A 14976-nucleotide genomic window follows, 5' to 3' on the forward strand; every position below is an offset into this window, starting at 1 on the left:
ATCAACATGGTGAAACCCCATCTCTGTTAAAAATACAAAAATTAGCCAGGCATGGTGGTGGGAGACTATAATCCCAGCTACTTGGGAGGCTGAGGCAGGAGACTCACTTGAATCTGGGAAGCAGAGGCTGCAGTGAGCTGACATTGTGCCACTGCACTCCAGCCTGTGGAACATAGTGAGACTCCACCTCAAAAAATAAAAATCAGTGATGAGTCTTGGGGCTGGTCTACCCAAATCTTCTGGGTCTTGCTACTCCAAATAACAACATATTCTGCCTTTTGCTGTTGTTCAAAATAAATCTACCAAGATTCAAAAGTTCAATAGCATTTTCAGGCCTCAGTTTAGATAACTGAGGAGGCCCAAATTCTCCATTTTATGTCTATGAGAGAGTGTTTTAATAAGATGAAATAGACACAGCTAATTGACCAGCATATGCCAGAAGTTTAGGATTTTCTAAACTTGGAAAGGCAAAGGTGGAATAAGATAGTACTGTCAGTGACTGTAGACACATAGACAAACCCTGTCAAGCCACTGTGAGAGAAAAGTATCTGGGGGGTTGAGACAGTAATCACAGGCCTCCCATTGCCTAGTCCCCTTCTGATGCTGTGGATGGGAAAGTAGGAAGCTTGGGAAAAGGAGGCTTAGGAGGCAGCGCAGGCATGGGCTGCCCAGCTCCAATGCCCTCTGCAAACTTCTATATATACTACCTGTCAGGAATGCATGTCATTGGCTTGTACCTGCCGTATCATCATCTATTCTTCTCCCTTGTTCATTAGTTTGCTAGGGCCGCCATAACAGGATACCATAGACTTGAGTGACTTAAACAACAGAAATTTATTTTCTTTTGGTTCCAGGGGCTGGGAAGTCCAAGATCAAGGTGCCAGCAGGTTTGGGTCCTTCTAAGGCCTCTCCTCGGCTTGAAGATGCCCACCTTCTCACTGTATCCTCGTGGTCTTTCCTTTGTGTGCATGCACGTCTGTGTCTTACCTTCCTCTTCTTATAAGGACACTGGTCAGACTGGATCAGGGCCCACCCATATGACCTCATTTTACCTCATTTTAAATGCCCTGTCTCGAAATAACAGTCATATTCTAAGGCAGTTGGAGTTAGGACTTCCAAATATGAATTGGGTTGGGGGGCACAATTCTGCCTATACCAACTTGCAAGAGTGTTTATTTTATTTATTTTATTTCATAATAATTATTTTTTAGAGACAGGATTGTACTTTGTCATCTAGATTGGAGTGAAGTAGCATTATCACAGCTCACTGCCACCTCAAATTCCTAGGCTCAAGCAATCCTCCCACCTCAGTCTCCCAAGTAGCTGGGTCTACAGGCATGTGCCCAGATAATTTTTTATTTTTGGTAGAGACAAGGTCTTGCTATGTTGCCCAGGCAGGTCTCAAAATCCTGGGCTTAAGCCGTTCCCCCACCTCAGCCTCCCAAAGTGCTAGGACTACAGGCACGAACCACTGCACCCAGGCAGTGTGTTGATTTTATGCAAGAGGATGTCAGAAGCTTCCTGTCACCTCTTCTTGACTTCATAGTAGTAGCCTCCCAACATTATGGCAATGTTGGAAAAGTCATAGCAGCTTTCCATTATTCTGAGGCAAGGATGTGAGAAATCTTTTTGTGGCCTGTCAAAGTTAGAACTCTCTTAATGCTCCTTGGCATACACCTCCCTGAGATGGATGGTTAGAGAATCTTGTCGCTCTGGATCTTGGTGGCTCCAATTAAGATTTGCTGGCAGGAAAGGATGCCAATGATCCCAAAAAGGAACTTACTGGAAGGAAAGAAGAAACTGGGATGGGAAACCCCAGCCCACCACTAAGGGGTAAGTGTTGACAAGGCTGATGCTAGAGGCCTCCCGAGACAAAGCCGTCCTGGTGTGGTGTTCTGGTAGAGGGGAGTTGCTCAGCTTGTGAATGTGAGCTGCAGAGCCATTATCTTTGAGGCTACGGGAGGGACATCATCTAGGTCTGTAGGGGGAGCCATCTGAACATAGGCATTCTTGCTGAGAGGACAAATGTTTATATGACTGGCCAGGACCAGGCTTCAAAAGCCACTCTTAGGATCTTTGGAAACAACAGCAGTGGGGAACTTACTCCACTTTCTAGTTCTTGCTGGAGGCAGCCTATATACTGGTTTAGAGCAAGCTCAGAGCCCTCTGCCATGGATCAGAGCCCAGCTTACCTAAGTTATTCTCTGTGTTTCAATTTCCTCATCTCCAAAGCTGGGATAATGAGTCTCTCCTGATGGAGCATTTAGGAGAACTGAATGATTTGATAACTTGGGATTGTGTTTGCCACATCAAGAAGTCAATAAATAGTAGTTTTTCTTATTATTCTTGTACCTGGTTTCAAAATTGTTATTAGGGAGAAGGACAGAGCAAGATTGCAGAATAGATGGCTCCATCAATTGTCTCCCCTTCCTTCTGCCACAAGGAAACTAATTCAACAACTATCAATACAGAGAAAAAGCACGTTCATAAAAACAAAAAATCAGGTGAGCACTCACACTACTTGATATTCACATCATTGAAAAAGGCACTAAAGAAGGTAGGAGACACTTTTGCACTGCCAGTGCCACCCCTTCCTCATCCCCTGGCAGTGGCCATGCACCATGAGGAGAGAATCTGTATGCCTGGGAGAGAGAGAGCACAGCAGTTGCGAGACATTGCGTTGAACTCAGTGGCGCCCTGTCACAGCAGAAGCCAAAACAGGTTGAAATCAGCGGATGCCCACTAACAGAGAGAATATTTAAACCAGCTCTAGTCATAGGGAAAATGCCCATCGCAGCAGCTGGAACTTGAATTCTTTTTTTTTTTTTTTTTTTTTGTGAGACAGAGTTTCACGCTTGTTACCCAGGCTGGAATGCAATGGCACAATCTCAGCTCAATGCAACCTTCGACTCCCGGGTTCAGGTGATTTTCCTGCCTCAGCCTCCTGAGTAGCTGGGATTACAGGCATGCACCACCATGCCTGGCTGATTTTTGTATTTTTAGTAGAGACGGGGTTTCTCCATGTTGGTTAGGCTGGTCTTGAACTCCCGACCTCAGGTGATCCACCCGCCTTGGCCTCCCAAAGTGCTGGGATGACAGGCGTGAGCCACTGCACCCGGCTAAACGTGAATTCTTTCACGTCTCACCACTGTGGGCTAGAGTACTCTGGGGCCCTAAATAAACTTGAAAAGCAATCTAGGCCACAGGGACTGCAAGTCCTGAGCAAGTCCTACTGCTGAACTGGGCTCAGAGCCAGTGGCCTTGGGGAGCCCACAAGCTACTGAGACAATAGCCAGGATGGCCAAGGGAGTGCTTGTGCCACCCGTCCTCCTACCCCAGGCTATCCAGCTCACAGCTCCAAAAGAGACCCCTTCTATCTGCTTGAGATGAGGGGAGAGAAAACAGGACTTTGTCTTGTGTCTTGGATACCAGCTCAGCCACAGTGGGATACGGCACTGGTCAGGGTCACAAGGACTCCTTTCCAGGCCCTAGCTCCCAGGCAACATTTCTAGACACATCCTGGACCAGAGGGGAACCTGCTGCCTTGTAGGAAGGACCCAGTCCTGGCAGGACGTGTCACCTGCTGACGAAAGAGCCCTTGGGCCCCGAATACAAGCAGTGATACCCGCGTTGTACACCACAGGCCTTGGGTGAGACTCTGACACTTGCCGGTTTGGGGTGAGACTCAGCACATTCCCAGCTATGGTAGATAGAGGGAGAGACTCCTGCTTGAGAAAAGTGGGGGGAAAGGAAAGAGGGCATTGTCTTGCACCTTATGTCCCATGTTCTACAGGGGTAGAACACCAAGTGGGCTCTTAGCGCCCCCAGTTTCAGGCCTTGGCTCTTGGATGGCATTTCTAGGGCTGGCCTGGGCCAGTGGCGAGCTCACTCCTCTGAAGGGTGAGTCCCAGTCCAAGCAGCATTCACCTCACGTTGACTGAAGAGTTTGTGGCCCTTAAGGAGGCGTCAGCAGTAGCTTGGCAGTACTCCCTGTGGGCCTGTGATGGTGGCGGCCATGGGGTGAGCCTCCTCTGCCTGTGGAAAGGGGAGGGAAGAGTTGAAGGACTTTGTCTTGCAGTTTGAGGGCCAGCTCAGCCACAGCACACGAAAACACCAGGTAGAGTTCTGAGATTTTTCACTCTAGTCCCTGGCTCCGAGATAGCACCTGTGGACCTACACGGGGCCTGGGGGAACTTGCTGCCCGAAAGGGAAGGACACCTGCCTGTCTGGCTTTGCCGCATGCTGATTGTAGACCCTCAGGGCCTTGAGTGCACATAGATGGTAACCAGGTGATGGTTACAGAGGGCCTTGGGCAACACCCAGTGTTGTGTTGACTTCAGCTCTGACCCAGCACAATCTCAGTGATGGTGGCCACAGGGGTGCTTATATCACCCCACCCACAGCTCCAAGCAGCTTGGAACAGAGGTGGGGGAGAGAGAGAGAAAGAGAGAGAGAGAGAGAGAGAGAGAGAGAGAGAGAGAGAGAGAGAGACACTGACTCTGTCTGTGAGAAGATAAAAGTCAAAAGTCTCTGCCTGGTAATCCAGAGAAGTCTTGCAGATCTTATCCAAGAACATCAAGGCAGTACCTCTATGAGTCTGCAAGAATCACGGCATTATTGGGCTGGGGGCATATCTCCTAATGCAGATATGGCTTAGATCACAACATCCAAGTCCTTTCAAATACCTGGACAGCCTTCCCCAGAAAGACAGGTAGAAACAAGCCCAGACTGAAAAGACTATAATAAACACCTAATGCTTCAATGCCCAGACACAAACAAACATCCACGAGAAACAGGACCTCACCAAATGAATGAAATAAGGCACCAGGGACCAACCAATTCTAAGGAAACTCAGAGAAACAAGATAACACAGAGTAGGAATTAGAATTCTATCAGATAAGTTTAACAAAGATATTGAAATAATTTAAAAGAATCAAGTGGAAATTCTGGAGCTGAAAAATGCAATTGGCATGCCGAAGAATGCATCAGTCTTTTAATAGCAGAATTGATCAAGCAGAAGAAAGAATTAGTGAGCTTGAAGACAGGCTATATGAAAATACACAGAGGAGGCAAAAGAAAAAAGAATAAAAAACAATGATGCACACCTGCAAGATCTAGAAAATAGCCTCAAAAGGACAAATCTAAGAGCTATTGGCCTTAAAGAGGAGGCAGAGAAGGAGATAGGCATAGAGAATTTACCCAAAGGGAAAATAACAGAGAACATCCCAAACCTGGAGAAAGATATCAATATCCAAGTACAAGAAGGTTATAGGACACCAAGCACATTTAACCCAAAGAAGACTACCCCAATGCATTTAATAAGCAAACTCCCAAAGGTCAGGGATAAAGGACCCTAAAAGCAACAAGAGAAAAGAAACAAATAACATAAAATGGAGCTCCAATACATCTGGAAGCAGACTTTTTGACTTTTCTTTTTCTTTCTCTTTGAGACAATGTCTCACTCTGTCTCCCAGGCTGGAGTGCAGTGGTGTGATCTTGGCTCACTGCAACCTCTGTCTCCCGAGTTGAAGTGATTCTGCTGTCTCGGTCTCCCAAGTAGCTGGAATTACAGGTGCTCACCACCACATCCAACTACTTTTTGTATTTTTAGTAGAGACGGAGTGTCACTATGTTAACCAGGCCGGTTTTGAACTCCTGACCTCAAGGCAATCTGCCCGCCTCTGCCTCTCAAAGTGCTGGGATTACAGGCATGAGCCATCTCGCCCAGCTGGAAGCAGGCTTTTCAGTGGAAACCTTACAGGCTAGGAGAGAGTGGTATGATATATTTAAAGTGCTGAAGGAAAAAAAAAAAAAAAGGTTTACCCTAGAATAGTATATCTGGTGAAAATATTCTTCAAACAAGAAGGAGAAGTAAAAAAGTTTCCCAGACAAACAAAGGCTGAGGGATTTTTATCAATGCCAGACATGTCCTACAAGAAATGCTAAAGGGAGTATTTCAATCAAGAACAAAAGGATGTTAGTGAGCAATAAGAACTCATCCGAAGGTAAAAAAAAAAAATCACTGGTAATATTTTTTTTTCTAGTTGCTGACAAAGTATTTTATTTTTTTAATCTATCAAATTTACAATAGTTGCCAAGAGAATGTAACAGCTCTTTTATTCTTTTTTTAAATTGCATTTTAGGTTTTGGGGTACATGTGAAGAACATGCAAGATTGTTGCATAGGTACACACGTGGCAGTGTGATTTGCTGCCTTCCTCCCCATCACCTGTGTCTGGCATTTCTCCCCATGCTCTCTCTCCCCAACTCCCCACCCTCTTCTGTCCCACCCCTATTTAATATAGTAAGTACACAGAAAAACACAGTTTGTTATGACACTGTAATTGTGATATGTAAACTACTCTTATCCTAAGTAGAAAGACTAAATGATGAACCAATCAAAAATAATAACTACAACTTTTCAAGACATTGACAGTACAATAAGATATAAATAGAAACAACCAAAAGTTAAAAAGTTGGGGGATGAAGCTGAACTGTAGAGTTTTTGTTAGTTTTCTTTTTGCTTGCTTGTTTATGCAAACGGTGTTGTTGTTATCAGCTTAAAATCATGGTACAAGCCTCATGGTAACCTCAAATCAAAAAACATGCAATGAATACATAAAAAATAAAAAGCAAGAAACTGAATCATACCATCAGAGAAACTCACCTTCACTAAAAAGAAGATAGGAAGTAAGGAAGGAAAGAGAAGGACACAGAACAGCTAGAAACAAATAGCAAAATGGCAGGAGTAAATCCTTATTTATCAATAATAACATTAATGTAAAGGACAAAACTACCCAATCAAAGGACATAGAATGCCTGAATAGATTAAAAAAAACAAGACTCAATGATCTGTTGCCTACAAGAAACACACTTCACCTGTTAAAACACACATAGACTGAAAATAATGGGATGGGAAAATATATTCCATGCCAATGCAAACAAAAAAGAGCAGGAGTTGCTGCACTTCCATCAGACAAAATAGATTTCAAGATAAAACTTTTAAGAAGAGAAAAAGGTCACCATATAATGATAAAGGGGTCAATTCAGCAAGAGGATATAACAATTTTAAATATATATGCATCCAACAAAAATAGTTAGACTAAGATGTAGTATTTGCTAGCACAACAGGGTGACTATAGTCAAAAATAATTTTTTTGTGCGACAGAGTCTTGCTCTTGTTGCTCAGACTGGAGTACAATGGCATGATCCCAGATGACTACAACCTCTGCCTCCTGGGTTCAAGCAATTCTCCTTTGTCAACCTCCCAAGTAGCTGGGATTACAGGCACCCACCACCACACCCGGCTAATTTTGTATTTTTGGTAGAGACAGGGTTTTACCATATTGGTCAGGCTGGTCTCGAAGTTCTGACTTCAGATGATTCACCTGCCTCAGTCTCCCAAAGTGCTGGAATTACAGCTGTGAGCCACCATGTTCAGCCAGGAATAAACATTTTGTAAAGCTCTTTCTACCTATTGCCAATTTGCTTTCCTGAAAGGTGGTACCTACTTGCCCCACTCCCTACTCTTACCAGCACTTTGTTAATTTTAGTCTTCACATTTTCATTACTAGTGAGATTAAATATTTTAAATATTTAATAGTTCTTTGCATTTCCATGACTGTCAATTATTTGTTCATGTCATTAGCCTATTTATTTGCTGCTCTTTTTAATCAAATGCCACCAATATGAAAGCATTAAAGGACTGTGAGTGGAGGTAGACTTGGAGGAAGAAAATGAGGGTGCCCTGGTTCTGAAAGTTGGAGGACACAGTCTGATTTGCCCCAGGAAAACTTTTCCACATTCTCTCTCCCACAAATTATTGGCCTTTGTACCCACCTGGAGAGCCTGGGAAATGTGTGTCAATCACAAGGCAAGTCTAGGCCTGACAGACTCTACCAGCAAAGGAACAACAAGCCTTTTTTAGATTCAGATGGTTGATTACTTACAAAGACAATGAAAGGAAGGGTAGCCAAGGTTGCCAGCTCCCCATGGGCTTTGAGCAGGGCAACACTAAAACAAAGGGCCAAATGACTATAACATAAATAATCGGACACCCTGTCACTGAGGATCCCATTCCAGATTGCAGCAAAGTTATTTTATGACCTGCAGCTGTACCTCAAGCGTGTGAGACAAAAAGCCTCTTCATCAAAATCCAGAAGGCTACAAGAAACTATCTTGGCTGGGCATGGCAGCTCATGCTTGTAATCACAGCACTTTGGGAGGCCGAGGCAGGTGGATTGTTTGAGGCCAAGAGTTCAAAACCAGCCTGGCCAACATGGCAAAACCCTGTCTCTACTAAAAATAAGAAAATCAGTAGGGCGTGGTGGTGGGCGCCTATGATCCCAGCTACTCAGGAGGCTGAGGCATGAGAATCACTTGAACCCAGGAGGCAGAGGCTGCAGTGAGCCAAGATTGCACCAGTGTACTCCAGCTGGGGTGACAGAGTGAGATTCTGTCTCAAAAAAAAAAAAAAAATCTCAAACAAAAAAATAAATTGTCTGATGACAGCCTTCCAGGCTGATATCTTCCAGGGAAGATAGGGAGGTGAGTGGGAAACGGTTTTGTTGCAGTTACTCACAAGCCTCCCATCCCTAGTGTTCCAGAAAGATCACAAGGCATTCTGCCAAGATTTTGATTCAGCTGTGTCCTATGTGGATACATGCAAGGTTACCAGAGCACCATGGTGAAGCCACGGCTGTATATGATGCAGGTAAAAAGTCTTGGAATTCTGTGTGTTTTATTTTGAGACAGGGTATCACTCTGTCACCCAGGCTGGAGTGCAGTGATGTGATCACTGCTCACTGCAGCCTCGACCTCCTGTGCTCAAGTGATCCTCCCACCTCAGCCTCCCGAGTAGCTGGGACCACAGGTATGTGCCACCATGCCTGGCTAAATTTTTTATTATTCGTAGAGACAGGGCCTCCCTATGTTGCCCAGACTGGTCTTAAACTCCTGGGTTCAGGTGACCCTCTGGCCTTGGACTCTCAAAGTGCTGGGATTACAGGCATGAACCACTGTGCCCAGCCTGGAATTCTGTTTGGACCTTTTTTCAATTTAGGGAGTTTTGAGAAAACTTTCCTTTTTTCCTTAATTTCTTTCTTTCTTTCTTTTTTGAGACAGGATCTCTTTCTGTCACCCAGGCTGGAGTGCAGTAACAAGATCTTGGCTCACTGCAGCCTCTGCCTCCCAGGTTCAAGCCATTCTCCTGCCTCAGCCTCCCTAATTAATAGCTGGGATTACAGGTGTGTGCCACCACATCAGGCTAATTTCTGTTTTGTTTGTTTGTTTGAGATGGATTCTTGCTCTGTCACCCAGGCTGGAGTGCAATGGCGCAATCTTGGCTCACTGCAACCTCTGCCTCCCAGGTTCAAGCAATTATCCTGCCTCTGTCTCCCAAGTATCTGGGATTACAGGCGCACACCACCATGCCCAGCTAATTGTTGTATTTTTAGTAGAGATGAGGTTTCACCATGTTGGCCAGCCAAGTTTTGAACTCCTGACTTCAAGTGATTCACCCACCTTGGCCTCCCAAAGTGCTAGTATCACAGGTGTGAACTTACTGCACCCAGCCTGTAATATATATATATATATTTTAGTACAGTCAGGGTTTCACTATGTTGGCCAGGCTTGTCTCGAACTCCTGAGCTCAGATGATCCGCTCGCCTCAGCCTGATTTTTTTTTTTTTTTTTTTTTTTTTTTGTGGTGAGAGATAACGGTCTAGTTTCATTCTTCTATATATGTATATCCAGTTTTCCCAGCACCATTTATTGAAGAGGCTGTCCTTTCCCCAGTGTATGTTTTTGACACGTTTGTCAAAGATGAGTTGGCTGTAAATGCATAGCTTTATATCTGGGTTCTCTATTGTGTTCTATTGGTCTGTGTGTCTGTTTTTATGCCAGTACCATGCTGTTCTGGTTTCTATAGCTTTGTGGGAAATTTGGATGTCAGGTAGTGTGATATCTCCAGCTTTGTTCTTTTTGCTTAATATCACTTTGGTTATTTTGGATCTTTTGTGGCTTCATGCAAATTTTTGGATTTTTTTCTATTTTGTGAAAATTGTCATTGGTATTTTGACAGGGATTACACTGAATCTGTAGATTGGTTCAATCCATGAATATGGGATATTTTTCCACATTTTGGTGTCCTCTTCAATTTATTTCATCAGTGTTTTGTAGTTTTCATTGTACAGATCTTTCACTGCTTTGGTTAAATTTATCATTAGGTATTATTATTGTTTTGTTGTTGTTGTTTTGTATTTTGTATGGTAAACAGGATTGCTTTCCTGGTTCTTTTTCAAAAGTTCATTACTGGTGTATAAAAATGCTACTGATTTTTGTATGTTGATTTCATATCCTGCAGCTTTACTGAATTTGCTCCTTTTTTTAAATTTTTTTTTTTTTTTTAGGCAAAGTCTTGCTCTGTCACCCAGGCTGGAGTGCAATGGCGCCATCTTCTCGACTCACTGCAACCTCTGCATCCTGGGCTCAAATAACCCTCCTGCCTCAGCCTCCCAAGTAGCTGGGACTACAAGCATGTGCCACCATGCTAATTTTTGTATATTTTTTGTAGAGACAGCCTGGTTACCCAGGCTGGTCTTGAACTCCTGGACTCAAGTGATCCAGCTGCCTCAGCCTCCCAAAGTGCTACAAGCATGAGCCACTGCACCTGGCCTTGAATTTGTTCTAAGAATCAGTTCTAAGCATTTTTTGGTGGAGTCTATAGATTTTTCTGTATATAAGATCATGTCATCTGCAAAGAGGGACAATCTGACTTTCCTTTTTCCAATTTGAATTCCCTTTCTTTCTTTCTCTTGCCTAACTTTTTAAGAGTTTGACCAAATTTGTACCTCTGGTCATCTGAATGCCTGATTGTGTAGTTGTCTCTGCTTATTGCTGAGAAGTCAGTACAGGTTACATTAATTTTGTTTTGTGTACATCTGACCCCAGTAGCTAATTTTTTTTAATGCTGGTCCTTGCGGAGCAGGGCTTCCCCATAGGCTGTGTGCCCAGAGTAGCATTAGTAGCTAATTTTTTTTTTTTTTTTGGAGGGACTGGTTCTTTATTTCAAAAAGACACTTGTCAATATTCAGTATCAAAACAGCTACATTATTGATTTCTTTTTCTCCCAATCGGCCCAAAGAGACCACATAAAAGGAGAGTACATTTTAAGCCAATAAGCTGCAGGATGTACACCTAACAGACCTCCTAGAAATCTTACCAGAAAATGGGGACCAGGTAGGGAAACTTTAAAAGATCAGCAAACTGCCAGCCACGGACTGCAGAGGCTATCACAGCCAGATGGGGTGGCCAGGGTGCCACAAATCCAAAGAAGCAGTTTCAAAATAATATAAAATTTTAAAAGTTTTGTACATAAGCTATTCAAGATTTCTCCAGCACTGACTGATACAAAGCACAATGAGATGGCACTTTTAGAGACAGCAGCTTCAAACCCAGAGAAGGGTAATGAGATGAATTTCATATGGCTAAATCAGTGGCAAAAACATAATCTTCTTTCTTTCAAGGAGGCAGGAAAGCAGTTAAGTGGTCATCCCAACATAAGGGGCACATGATCCATTCTGTAAGCAGTTGGGAGGGAGTAGAGATGGGACAAAAATTTGGTCTCAGAGATCTTACCATCTTAATTTGGTCACTTGTAATGAAAAAAATAGAAATAATGTTGTCCAAAGAGATCTTAAAAGCTGCAAACTTGAACAGCGCATTTTTGTTGTTGTTGTTGTTTGGCTAACTCCTCCTGGAATCACCTTTCTGGTTTAGCTGGTACTTTGTACAGAGCAATGAGGTTTCCCACAGTGGAGTCTTTCCCTGGGCTCTGTTTGGCTCTCAGTAAGGCAGGGCTATACCTTTTCCTCTTCTCTATGGAGAGGGCAATATGCATTAAGCTGAAAAGTCACCTTCCAAAAGTGAGAAAGGGATTAGCTTGCTGCTTCAGGGCATGGAATTATTTGGAATGTTTTACAAATGGTTGCTACAAAACAACAAAAAAGGTAATTACAAAATGTGTTTATCACGACATGCTTTTAAAGACATTATGCATTGTGCTCACATTCCCTTAAATGTTGTTTCCAAAGGTGCTCAGCCTCTAGCCCAGCTGGAATCTCCAGGAAGAGGCAGAGACAGTTTGGCGAATAAGACACAGGGGAGGAGGGGGCAGTGAAAGGAGAAAGCAGCCTTCCAGTTTAAGATCAGCCCTCAGTTAAAGATCAGCTTCGGGCAGGCTGGCCTCAGGCGGAGTCAGGGTCAGAGGGAGAAGCAGCAGGGTGGGACTGGGGCATTCTACGTCTCATTCAGGTCAAGCAGAGTCTGGTCCAGCATCCTTTGTGTACAGAGGTGCTCCTCTTTGGTGCATTTCAGTTTATCTTCCAAGTCATCAATTGTCTTTTCCAGCTTGGCTACCGATCTCTCAGCAAACTCAGCACGAGTCTCTGCCTCCTTAAGTTTATCAGTAAGAATCTTGATCTCTTCCTCATATTTGTCTTCTTTTTGAGAGTACTTTTCTTCAGCAGCACTCAGACACTTCAGGTTCTGGTCCATCAGTCTGATCTGCTCATCCATCTCTTGGCAACGGGACTCTGTCAGCTCAGCTCGTTCTTCTGTGCGTTCCAAGTCTCCTTCAATGATCACCAACTTACGAGCCACCTCTTCATACTTCCTATCTGCCTCTTCTGCAATGTGCTTAGCTTCTTTGAGTTGGATTTCCTGGAGTTCCACCTTCTCTTCATCTTTTAAGGCCCGATTTTCAATAACCTTCATAACTCTCTCACGCTCATCAGCAGCTTTTTCAGCTTCTTCCAGTCTTTGCAGGGAAGTGGCCAGGCGCTCCTGAGCACGGTCCAGCTCCTCTTCAACCAGCTGGATCCTACGGTTCAAGGAGGCCACCTCAGCCTCAGCCTGTTCCAGGGCCCGCCTTTCTCCCTCAACTTCTCGCTGGAGGCACTCAGCTCGCTCCTCTGCATCATCCACCTGTTGCTGCAGCACCTGGATCTTGCACTTAACCGCCTCGATGGTGGTGATCCCAGCCATGGTGCCCACCCAGCTACTGCTCGCGCTCCAGCTCCTGCCTCCTCCGCGCGGCTCTGCAGCCTCCTCTCACCAGTAGCTAATTTTTTATTGGCTCTCATGAGCTTGCACCTATTGATTTCTCTGTTCCCATTGAGGTTTTTCATAAGCTGTGGCAGATCAGCAGCATTGCCAGGAGAATATGGTCTTCTTAGTCCTTTGTCTGTATAATGTGCTGTCATGTAGACATTCTAAAGCCAATTAGTTTATGAAAAACAGGTAGCCTTTGTGAATTTAGATCCTGACTCTTCAAGAGATAATATCCTGAATACCTCTGGACAGGTAATTTTATAACATAGTCAATGAAATGTAAACTTTAGACCCCTTTGCATGTATGAGTCCTGTACACACCCCAGGCAAGGCCCTGGAAATTTTACGTTCATAATCAGTGTTATTTTTCTTCAGAGAACCCAATCCACATTGTATAGACATTAGAGCCTACAAAACCTGAAATTCTCATTGTCTTAGAGTGAAATATTATTTGTTAGATGTCATTCTGAGCATTGTGATAATTAGGGATTGTATGAAGAAGTGATAAAGTGATATCTTCCTCCCCAATTCACTTTCTTATCCTGAATGTAAGAAATCTAAGAAGGTACTGTGCAGCTGGGTGTGTGTGGTGGGGGAGGGGAGGAAGTGAGATTATACCAAGCCTAACAGAGCATCTCTAATGGAAGATTTTGTCTAGAATTACCCCTAACTTTTGTTCACTTTGTTCAAAACCAGGGGAGTGGAAAAGTGGAAGGTAGGAAAGAGATCCTACTCTTATAAATCCAGGGACTGTTGGGACTGCTTAGGTGTTGGCCATCTATATGATATTAACCATTTTCTTCTGTAACAGTTAGGAAATGTTATTCTTTTGCTGACACTTTTTTCTTGTGGCATCAGTTATCTTGCCCAAATCTATTTTTCACTACTTTAAAATTATTTTTAAGCTATATAAATGTTGATGAGTAGCATTATGTGAGTTGGGAATCATCTAAATGTCAGACTGAGAGTTTGGTAAACATAAGAAGAGGATACTAGGCTGGGCACGGTGGCTCACGCCTGTAATCCCAGCACTCTGGGTGGCCGAGGCAGGTGGATAACCTGAGGTCAGGAGTCCGAGATCAGCCTGGCCAACATGGCACAACCCCATCTCTATTAAAAATACAAAAATTAGCCAGGCATGGTGCTGAGCGCCAGCAATCCCAGCTACTCGGGAGGTTGAGGCAGGAGAATCGCTTGAACTTGGGAAGCGGAGGTTGCAGTGAGCTGAGATCGTGACGTTGCACTTCAGCCTGGACAAGAGAGCAAGACTTAAAAAAAAAAAAAAAAAAAAAAAGACTGGCTGAGGGGTGGGGGGAAAACTAGCTAAATCTCTTATTTAGCTTGTATTAAATGGGAAGTAGTTCTAACAAATCTTAAGGATGAAAACATATTTTCTAACATACTCTAATTAACTTTGTAGTTTTAGTTCGCTCAGAGTTTGTCCCTTTCCTGAAAAGTATTAAAGGGAATGCTTAGAACCTGAGAATTCTGGGCTGGGCCTGGTGCCTCACATCTGCAGTCCCAGCACTTTGGGAGGCCAAGGCAGGCAGATCACTTGAGGTCAGGAGTTTGAGACCAGCCTGGCCAACATGGTGAAACCCCGTCTCTACTAAAAATACAAAGATTAGCTGGGTGTGGTGTGGTGTGTGCCTGTAGTCCCGGCTACTCAGGAGGCTGAGGCAGAAGAATCACTTGAACCTGGAAGACAGAGGTTGCAGTGAGCCGAGATCACGCCACTGCACTCCAGCCTGGTGACAGAGCGAGACTGTGTCTCAAAAAAAGAAAAGTCTCCATTGGAACTGCTTTGATGTAAAAAGTTACTAGAATTTAACTGTATGCTGCTAAGACCATTTACTTTAGAGAAGCC

The 14976-nt window shown here is 43.9% G+C and overlaps 1 pseudogene; it reads right to left on the bottom strand.

The window, feature by feature from the left end:
* Window positions 1-12296: 12296 nt before the first annotated feature.
* On the bottom strand, window positions 12297-13058 carry LOC101040194 (tropomyosin alpha-3 chain pseudogene; annotated as a pseudogene).
* Between the last annotated feature and the right edge of the window lie 1918 nt (window positions 13059-14976).

Source organism: Saimiri boliviensis, chromosome X, assembly GCF_048565385.1.
Source record: "Saimiri boliviensis isolate mSaiBol1 chromosome X, mSaiBol1.pri, whole genome shotgun sequence".
Lineage (NCBI taxonomy): Eukaryota > Metazoa > Chordata > Mammalia > Primates > Cebidae > Saimiri > Saimiri boliviensis.